General features: G+C 30.9%; 1 pseudogene; it reads right to left on the bottom strand.

Annotated features, from left to right (window-relative positions):
* Window positions 1–3259: 3259 nt before the first annotated feature.
* On the bottom strand, window positions 3260–6040 carry LOC150025770 (uncharacterized; annotated as a pseudogene).
* Window positions 6041–11829: the final 5789 nt, after the last annotated feature.

Here is an 11829-nt window from a genome sequence, read left to right as displayed (position 1 = left end):
AGTTAACTGATTATCATTAAATAAAATATAACAAATATTACATTTTATTTTAAAATATATAATAATTAAATGTATAATAAAATAAAATTAAAACAATTAATAAAATGAAATAAATTTAATATTTGGTTAATATATGTTTTATGTTAAATAAATAAAATAAAAATATAAAATTGATAAATAAAATAAAACTAATTAAATTTTACTGATTTATTTTAATATAATTTTATTTTAAAATATTTTTTTAATTGTTAAAGTGTATATAATTTATGTTTTAATTTAAAATTTATTTTAACTTTAATTTATATTTTTTAAATTTTTTTAAATATATTATATTTTTTATTATATACATGTTTATACTTATTATATTAAATATATGTTATATTTTATATTATTACTTTATTAATATTTATATTTGTATTATAATAAAATAAAGATAATTAATTATATAATATAAATAATGATAATTATTAAAGTAAACATATTAATAATATATAAAATAAAATAAAAATATTAATATTAATAATAAACTTATAAAATAATTATAACTAATAAAAAAATATTTTTCTGTCACATCATTCACAATCTTGCATAAATTTTATTTCATTTTACACTCTATTCATCTTAATACAAACAACTCTATTTCTTCACACTTTCCTCTCAAATTCACTTTCTCAAATTATCTCCCTAATTCAAACAAAGCATTAGTATTTTTGTCTGTTTTTATTTTCTCATCATGCTTAACATCAACTTTGTTGTTCAAATTACTTTGCAATCTAATTAGAATTTTAGTAGTTATTCTTAATAGTTTTATCAAAATATTATTTTAAGATTGTAAATTATTTATAACAAAGACAACCTAAATTAATAATAAAATTTCATTTAAAATGATTTGACTTCGAACTCAATAAAAAAATTCACATATGAATATTATGAACTATTAAGTAAAGTACATAATAGTAAATATTTTTCTTTTACATATCTTTGGTACATTTTATGTGAACACTTTAGTCTTGTTTAACCTTTCTATTTGTTGTAACTTTTCAGTTTGCTCAACCTTGTTCTTTTTATATAAACAGTTAACAAGGCACTTGTGTGATTCATTAAAAAAATGGTATTATAGAATCACAACCTCACATGCCATTGGTCTCATCCTTAAAGATGAAGCTATTCTTTTTCCTTTTTTCATATATTTCATTGTTTTAAAATATCTTCTCGAAACATGACCTGCTGTATTTTATTTTACAATAAATTTTATAAGTAAAAAACATAATTAAGAAAAATTACTCTATTAATAATTAGCCGGGTTTTTTTAGAAACTAGTTGAAATAAAGTTAGTAAATACTATTGACCTATAACATTGTGAAAAAATGAATTATATATATATATATATATATATATATATAGATTATTCTAAGTACGATAAGAATGAGTATGATGTTTGATATATTATATTTATTTTCATTTGTTTTAATTTTATTCTTTATAATATTAGAATATCTTATTTTCGTTAGTTTTATAATTTTATTCTTTATAATATTAGAATATCTCTTGATAATTTTGTAATTTTTTATTTTAAGGGTTATTTAATCTATTATATAAAAGGAAGATACTATTTCGTAACTTCATTTAGTATAATTTTTAATTAATTTTTTAATTTAATAATTTAATAATTTAAAATTTATTTATTTATTTATTTATTTGATAAAATAAATAATTGGCTAACTTCTTTTTATTTTAAAATAAATAAATAAATTATTATTTTTAAAAATAACAAATATATAAATTTTCTTAATATTATTTTTATAAAATTATATATATTATATTATTATTTTAATTAATTATTTTTAAAAATAATAATTTATAATAAAGAATGAGAAAAAAATAACACTATATATATATAGGTGTTAATGTGAGTTCATTAAAAATATAGTTAACATATAGAAAATAGTAATCACAAGTAGAATGGGAATATAAAAAAAAACTTATCAGAGTTGAAGTGAAGGACTTAATTGCAGAGAATAAAAAAACAATAAAATAAAATTATCACTCTTCCCGATCAAAGAAAGAAGTGAAGCGACACCAACAGCGACGGCCACGGCCAACGGTTCGGCGTTAGAGGAGCCTCCGGCAGCGTAAAATCACGTGCGCCATTAATAAACCATTCACGTTCTTCATGCCACCCATATTTCAATCAATGTTATTTGACTCCACATTTAGTTTTTTTATTATTATTGTTTAATATTTGTATTTAGGATTTCAGTTGTTTAACTATGAGAGTAATTTTGAGTTTAAGATGTATAGTGCGTTTAGATTAAGAAAAAAATTTAAAGAAGTGAATTTGAAGTAATTTGAGAAGAAAGAGTGAAGAAAGTAAGGTTGTTTATATTAAGGTATGTAGAGTGTATTTGTGAAGAAAATTTACTCAAGTTTGTAGATGATGTGATGGTTGTGAGAGAATTTTTAAATTTTTTTATAATATTTAAAATGTAAGTTTACAAATTTATCTTTATCTTCAAAAATATTTTAATAATAAAATATGATGTATTTATTATGTAGATTTAAAATAATTAAAATTGTATAAATTATTTTTAATATTTTTGAATAATTATTTAAAACTTATGAATAAGTTATTGTTGGAACATAACAAATTTCATTATTAATTAAACTATATATAGTTTAATTATATATAGTTTGTTGTGATTGTCACGCTCCAACTCTACATATCTTTGGATAAGGCACAAAGTAAACTTGTCTTACTTTTTGTGGAAGAATGAAGGGATCATATGGAATATATCTTCCACTCATCTTGATTTCCACAATGTTATATTTTGAATGAACTTTGGTGCCTCTATTTTTGGTTGGATCAAACCAATCACAAAAGAAAAGAGGAATCTTCTTACTCAAACCAAGATATTCTAATTCATAAATATGTTTGATGACGCCAAAGAAGTCATCTTGTCCTCCTTCTGTTACACCTTTTACATGCACCCCACAATTTGTGGTTTTCTTGCCTTCACTCCATGACTTTGTATGGAACTTGTATCCATTAACGAAGTACATGTTCCACGATGTTGTAGATGAATTAGGTCCCCAAGCTAATGCTTTCATGTTTGGGTCAATCACCCCGTTCCTCTCATCATAAACCTATGAAATAGTTAGTTACATAATTGTTAAATTAAGTAACACTTACTTAGTTGTTAAATTAAATAATACTTACGTAGTTTTTAAACCATTCTGGAAAATGTCTAGATATATTCACTGAACCCTCTTCGTTGTTGTTGTTAACTTGTAAGAACAATCTTGAAATAAATAAGTAATTAGTCATACACTGCAATTTAAACATAATCAATACAAATTGTGTTATATTTAACTTACTCAAGTATTGGTTTAACTTCATTGCAATTGATGAGGATATGTACATGGGCAGAACGATATTCATCATCATTTAGCCAATATTCTTTGCATGATCCACTAGGACGACCACATTTGTTGAGAACAGACAATGTTGATTCAAATCCCTCATTTGAACTAGTCCGAGGATCATTTCTCAAACTTGTATTTGACAACAAGCTTACATGTTGGAAATAATGAGAACAAAAATAAGTTATTTCACGGTGTAAGAAGAATGCACATATTGAACCTTCTACCCTTGCTAAATTAGCCACTGATCGTTTTGCATCTCTCATCAACCTACACCACATGTCAAGTTTTAAATATTGAACAATAAAACTGAGGATTGGGTGATTACCTTTCAAATGGATACATCCATCTATATTGGACAGGACCACCAAGTATTGCCTCAGTAGGAAGATGAATAACCAAGTGTTCCATTGAATCAAAGAAACCTGGTGGGAAGATTCTTTCCAATTTAAATATAATGATAGATATATTGGCCTTCATTCGAATTAAATCATCCATCCTCAAAGAGTTACAACATAAATCTATGAAAAATCGACTTATTTCAGCTATCGCATTCCAAACAAATTCTGGTAATGAACGAAATGCAATTGGTAGTAAACACTCCATGAAGACATGACAATCATGACTTTTCATATTATACAGGCTCCCTTTATCAATGTTTGCACCTGGAAATGTTAGAGGCATATCCATCAGGCATTTTTAACTCTGTAATCCATTTATAAATTGATTTTGCATCTTTTTTTGTGAAAGTGTAGTTTGCCTTTGGCTTTCCTAACTTCCCATTTTGTAACTGAACCAATTCCAAGTCACCACGTGCACAAAATTCAGCAACATCCATTCTTGCCTTGTGATTGTCCTTTGTTTTATCCTTGACATCCATCACAGTATTGAAGACATTATCAAAAAAGTTTTTTTCGATGTGCATGACATCAAGATTGTGTCTTAGCAAATTGTGTTTCCAATATGGCAAATCCCAAAAGATTGATCTTTTTGTCCAATTATGACATTGTCCATACCCTAATAAAGTATCAAATGGACCATCAGTCACCTTTGGAAAGTCTCGAATAAATTCCCACAATTGCACTCCATTTAGGAAATTAGGAGGCCCATCCAACTCAATCCTGTTTTTTGTAAATCTCCTCTTGCTTCTCCTAAATGGGTGATCAGTAGGCAAGAATCGACGATGACAATCAAACCAACTACTTTTACCACCATGTGGTAATGTAAAAGCTTTCGTGTCCTCCATACAATGAGGACATGCTAATTTCCCTTTAGTCCCCTATCCTGACAACATGCCATAAGCTGGAAAATCATTGATTGTCCACATCAAGCAAGCTCGCATGACAAAGTTTTCTCTTGTAGAGATGTCATATGTCATTACACCTTCATTCCACAATTGGTTAAGATCATCAATAAGAGGTTGCAAGTAGACATCTATTTTTTTAGTTGGGTTACTTGGGCCAGGTACGAGACAAGTTAGAAACATGTATGGTTTGGTCATACACATTTTAGGGGGAAAATTATAAGGAGTAAGAAATACAGGCCAACAAGAATATGGGGATGTTGAAGCTTGGACATAAGGAGTGAACCCATCGGAACATAAACCAAGTCTCACATGTCGTGGGTCAATAGCAAAATTCAGATATATCTTATCAAAGTGCTTCCAAGCTTCCCCATCACATGGATGTCGCAGTATGCCATCTTCTCTTTTGTTTTCAAAATGTCATCTCATTTGCTTAGCAGATTGTACTGATGCATACAGTCTTTGTAATCTTGGGATGATTGGCAAGTAAAACATTCTCTTCCTTGGAATTTGTTTGTATCTTCCCTTGTCATCTTTAGGAGGAAAATACCGAGGAAGATGACAAAATTTGCATTCAGTTAAATGGTTGTTATCCTTGTAATATAACATGCATCCAGCTTCACAACAATCAATTTTTTGGGCTTTCAATCCAAGACTTGACACAATTTTTTTACCTTCGTAGTAGTTCTTTGGTATGCAATTATCTTTGGGAGCTACATCAACTAACAATTTTATGAAATGGTCTAAACATTTTTCAGGTGTATGCCAATTCGTTCTAGCTGCTAGTAGTCTTATGGCTACTGATAATTTTGACTCGGTGGCACCATCATAAATGGGTTCATTTGCAGCTTTTAACATATCATAAAACCTTTGGGCTTCTGCATTAGGTGACTCTTCTACATATTCATCGTCGGTGTCCATGTGATCATAATGACTTGTTATGTCTGCTTCTTGCATGTATGCATCATACACCATATTGGTCATTGAACCAATGTGATCAACAGGTTCTGTTCTTCCATGGCTACTGGATGCATAACCAACATTGTCCTCACTTGACATCTCTTCTCCATGTTGAACCCAAACTGTGTAGTTAGGTTTAAAACCATATCGTAGCAAATGAGCCCTCACATGTGATGGTGGAAGAATTTTCTCACAGACACACTTTATGCAAGGACACCTTATCCCTCCTTCTAAAGTATAAAAAGTTTGATCAATTGCCTTTGAAACAAATTCACTCACTCCAGTAATGAATTGTTTGCTAAGTTTCCTTGAAGGATCAAGTCGTTCATACATCCAACTTCGATCCATTTTTTTGCATATAATATATGTATATAGTAGTAAATAAATTATTAGCCAATATAAAACCGTTGTATGAGTAGTGATATATAAGAATTATCAAACAAAACTATCATACCATATCACAATTCAGTTTGTAATGAACTTGATACTAAGGATATTTTTACCAAAATATGAAACACATATTGGATCAAGAATGAATTGATCACTAGACAAATGAAAGAAACCGTGAATTCTTTCACTTTTAAGAAACACATATTTTTTTTTTTAATTTTGCATTTGTAACATCCAGGAAAAAGTTGTAACCATAAAAGAATAATAAAAAAGGAAGCGTCAATTGTAAAGGGAGCATGGAGACAATTGTTTCTACGACTACCGAGAGTGCTCTTCAAATTGGAGGTGGTCTGGTCAAACGACATGTGGGCTACTTTTTTAGTTACAATGAAAAACTTCAAGAGCTGAAAGATTACATTGTGATGCTAGATGATGCTAGGCAGAGGGTACAAAATGAAGTTAAGAAAGCAATAAACTACGACCACGGCTGAATTAGGAATGAACCAATTTCCTCTAATTAGAGGCTGAATAGCAACCACGGCTACACCAGGTTCTCCATGGTGCAATAAAATAGCAAGGGCATGTGATGAGCATAATTTAGAACTCAAATTAGAAAAGACCATAGTAAAGTCAGACTTCAAGCATTAAGGAAATAAATATGGAATATCTATGGAGTAGTTCTTGTGAAAGAATAATGTATTAAAAAGGAGAAGAATGAAGAAAGAAGAAAAATAAACTATATCACGTGTTGTGAGATGAATACCCGAGAAAGGTTCTCATTTACCAGATTATTCCAATCCACATCTAAGGCTTGCACCCAACTCTCTAATTGGCATCATTGCAGATTCTTCACACAAGGCTTGTAGATCACTACTACAATATCCTGCAAATCAAGAATAACAAACATTATGGTCACGAGTCAAAAAGAAGAAAAAGAAAAGAAAATCTCACTGTTCCAATTTCTTTCTCATCACGAGTCAAACTAGGCACGAGCAAAATATGCATTTTAGCTACAAATACTTACCTTAATTATGTCTCTTTTACAACCCTGATTCTAGATTGTTTCTAATAAAATAACACTCATTTTATACGGATTTTTTTGTGTGAGCACTACAAATTATCACAGTAAACCCAGGCACATGTGGACCAAGGAGTGCCAAAGCGCCATCACTACACTTCATCCATTAACTCCTCTTCCACTTCTTTAGCAGCAACTTCCTTATCAGATCCAGCTTGATCCTGCACCAAAATCAACGCAGTTAGAACAAAAGAACAATAAACAAATAACATGAAATATATGTCCATAAAATAAATAAAAAGTTAAAACATACTTCTATAATGAATTTATTAATTGTTCAAGTCCCATTCCAACTATTTTCTAATCCAGTCCCACATCCTGTCAGAAACTTTACTACCAACATGGATAATGCCATATGAATAATTTATTTCAAAAAAAAAAATATATTATTTAAATGCAAATAACAAGCATAGCAGATTTTTTAACCAATGTAGATGGAAATTGAGTAAACAGTAGTATAACTCTTATATATCATTCTCATATTAACAAAGAATATAAGCAAAACATTCACCTTATATTATCAAATCCAGATGTAACAATCTCTTCTTCTACAACTACTAATTAAGCATTTGATTTGAGAACCTTCCTTTCTTTGTACTTTTCCACTATATCCAATCCCTTGAATCCACTTAACTATTAAGCCATCATAACTGCTAGACAAGAGCATAACAAAATAAACTATAAGAAAAGTTAAAAAACGTGCATGAAAGACATCACTTACAGAGGAACATCATGGAGCAATATGTAATCAAATGGATGTGCAGGATCAATCAACTTTCTTGGTAGGAGTCATTGATGAAAAGGAGGCAGAAACTTTGCTTAAGAAAGTGGCTGGTATACATTCCACAAATTCTATGATTGATAAAGTCACTGAAATTGCCAAAATGTGTCCTGGGTTGCCTATATCCTTAGTTTCCATTGGAAGAGCACTAAAGAATAAGAGTGCCTCTGTATGGGAGGATGTCTATCGACAAATCCAAAGACAAAGTTTTACAGAAGAGTGGGAATCTATCGAGTTCTCTGTAAAGTTGAGCTATGATCATCTTATAAATGATGAACTTAAGTGTCTTTTTTTACAATGTGCTAGAATGGGAAATGATGCTTTGATTATGGACTTGGTGAAGTTCTGTATTGGTTCAGGCTTACTTCAAGGAGTCTTCACAATCAGAGAAGCGAGACAAAGAGTAAATGCATTGATTGAAGTGTTAAAAGACTCAAGTTTGTTGATGGAAAGTGTGGCATTTGCACAACACTGCCAACCTATGCTACACTTTTAGCAACTATCAGTAGTGATAAGTTGAATATCTCAACTATTCTATTCTGATCTCCTACTACACTAAGTTTATGTAGCAGAATAGGACAGATAAGTGTGTGTGTGTGTGTGTTGGGCTGGGGCAAGGTAGTGGTTATTAATTTTGTTTTTAACTGACTGGTTATTTATTGTTTTGGATAATGGCTAGTTACTTGGCTAGGAGAGAGCATGAGGGATCAAACCTAGTCTCCTAATACTTATTTGGATTACTTTGTAATTTTTATTTGATAAATGCTTCACCCCATTACGCAAATAAAAATTCATTTTAGATGTTGAGCCTGATCTGCTTTGTTTTATTTTCCATGGATGGGTTAAGATGATATCACACTTTCTGACAAGGACCAAGGTTCAAACTATGCAACTGAAGTCCATACTCACCAACAACCCAAGTATCCAAGCAGTTGGAGTATGGGGGCTGGGTGGTATAGGCACAACCCCATTAGCCAAACACATTAGAGAGAAAGAAAAATTTGTAATCTAAATCAAATTATTGATTGGGATATCAATATTTTAGGAGTTATTGGGTAGTGGTTTGACCACCATGGAAAGACCTTCAACAAGATTTAGCTGAGAAAATTAAAAGCACTCACAGACCACTGAAAATGCATGGAACGAGGGTAATCGAATCAATTCGAAAATAAATAAAATTGCAGGAATATATTTTGTTGTAGATGATTCATGAATGATCTCACCGGAAGAGGTGTTGAGATTAAAAAACGAAGCGAGCAACATGGATAGACGTAGAGAGCTGCACGTGTCCCTTTACATATGTGGCTCTTCCATAAAGCATTATCCTGATACAGAAAATCGGTGACTCAGAGTGATCTCAGAAAGATGCAGGTCTGAGTCCAATATAATATGTGTTTCAGTGTTTTTCTTATGCTATATATACAATCACATGCACTACCAAACTCAATAACATTCATGGAGCTAGCTTAAGGTTCTCTAACTCACAACCTGATTCTGAGTAATCACTAAACAATCAAATTCATGTGCAGGTGCAGGTGAACAATGCAGTAATCAAACATAAACCAGTGAATCCAGTATCATTGAGAATACAAAATACACATTAATAAAAACCAGTGAATCTGTATGAATTAAAAACCTGTGAATCCAGTATCATTGAGAATACAAAATACACATTAATAAAAACCAGATATCATTGAGAATACAAAATACAAAATCACAGAGAATCATTGAAAATCAAAACACAATGTTAGGGCAAAACTGAGAGAATCACTGAAAATTAAAACACAATGTTAGGGCAATATTGAGAGTAAAAATCAAAAATAAAATTACACATAACACTGAAAGAAAGGAATCGAAATGAAAACCTAGGGCAAAACCGCGAAGACTACGTTGGGACGTTGCTTATGAACGATTCTCCCTGGCACGCTGCTTCCCGAATGAGCTATTCTCTGGCACGCTGCTTCCGAAACTTCCGAAACGAACGCTGAAGCTGAATACTATGAAGCTGAATACTATGAAGTGTCTTTCACCCATGCAACTTTTTTTTTTTTTTAAGTTTGCGTGGGTATAACTCACGCTTTCTCACATTTTATTTGAATTTTGTAAATAGCGAAGGCTTATTTGACACTATTTAGTGTCGACCTAAGACCTTCACTTTTTTTTTGCAGCTAAATAAGCAATTTCTTGTAGTGATAATATTAAAATTTATAAAAAAATTATTTAAAAATTAATTTTATATAATAAATATAAATAATTAATTTAAATATATATCATAATTAGTTAAAAAAATTACTTATTTATATATAAAATCTATTTAAAAATATTCTTGATCAAATATTTCATTTTAAAAATATAAATTATCTAATTATAAAAAGTTATTAAAAACAAATTTTAATAAAAATAAAAAATATTTAAATATTGAAAATTATAAAATTGTATTTAAGTGCTCTCACTGACTTGATCGTCAGAGTGTAATTTACAGGTGAAGCGTCTTCCATTAGAGAACTTCAGAAGTTTAGAAGTCATAGTGACAACAAAGACAGGATAAGAAAGCATCCACCACCAGTTCCCGACCAAGTCAGCCGGATAGAACATATAATATTATTATTTTTATATTTATTTTTTATAGTTAATACTATTATATAAATTATCCTTTATTATAAATAATTATATTTTTATTATTATTTTATTAAAATTAATTATTATTATCAATATTATTAAATAATTTTATAACATCAAGGATAATATGGTTAATTAACATAATTTATGTAGGTCTAACCTGAAAGCTTTTATAAAAAAAAAACATAATACCTGAAAAAGACCTATATAATACTTAAAAATAAAAAATAATAGTAAACGGTGGATTTTTGGAATTTTGGTCGTCTCCAATCCCCTTTGGACATTGGCCACATGATTCGTTACCTCGTTTCGAGCAACTTTCAATTTTTACGCGTATCCATCCAACTTCTCTTTCAAAAGTTATGACTGTTTGAAGTTTTTCATGCTAACTTTTTGCAACTCCAAATCTATCACTATTCTCCTCAATGTCTTTACTCCTCCATCAAATATCCACTAAATGAAGTTCCCACAAACCCTAAACTATAAACTAATCAACACATACATTCAAATATTTATTAAAAATTTAAAACCCTAAACCCTAAAAATACTAACCTTCTGGAGCCAAGTCCGCGGTGGCAGCGTGTGGTGGAGGTGTTGGCAGTGTGCAGAAGATGTTTCTGGCGTGTAGAGGTGAAGGGTTGGTGCACGGAGGCGGAGGCAATTGTTTGCTTGTGCGCGCGGAGGAGAGAAGAAGACGCTTGGCGTGTTGGGGAGCTTCAATGGTTGGCGGCGCGGGGGTTTTCTACCGAGCAGTGTTGCGCGGTGGCTAGAAGAGCTAGAGGCTGGACAACGGTGGTGAGGTGTGGACGGCTAGACAAGGTGCCGCGAAGCGGCAAGGCTTGAGCTAGGAGACGACGCACAACTTTTAGTGTATTGGAGGAGATGACGAGAATGAGAGAAGAAGAGTGAATGAAGGAGGGGTCGACTCTTTGAGTGTATTGGAGAGTGTGAGGCGAGAATGGGAGAAGAAGAAAGAGTGGAGGAGGGCACAGAGCTTTGAGTGAATGAGAGGCACGAATGGGAGAAGATGAGTGAATGAGTGTGCGCGGGATGTGTTTATTTTTTGTTTTGTAATGACAGTTAAGTGTCATTTGTAACAACAGTTTATAAAAGAACCGTTGCAGTTTTCACGCAGGACCAATATTAATAATGGTTCATAAAGAAACCATTGTTATTTTTCAGTGAAATGTTGAGTTAATAACGGAAATGCTACAGCATTTTTTCCAACAACGGGTTTGACCAAATGTTATTATTCATAGTTGTTTTTAGGGTTTTTTT

The sequence above is a fragment of the Phaseolus vulgaris genome, chromosome 7 (assembly GCF_051622355.1).
Source record: "Phaseolus vulgaris cultivar YP4 chromosome 7, ASM5162235v1, whole genome shotgun sequence".
Classification (NCBI taxonomy): Eukaryota; Viridiplantae; Streptophyta; class Magnoliopsida; order Fabales; family Fabaceae; genus Phaseolus; species Phaseolus vulgaris.
The sequence above is the reverse complement of the archived record's forward strand: the minus strand, read 5'-3'. Positions and strand labels throughout refer to the sequence as shown.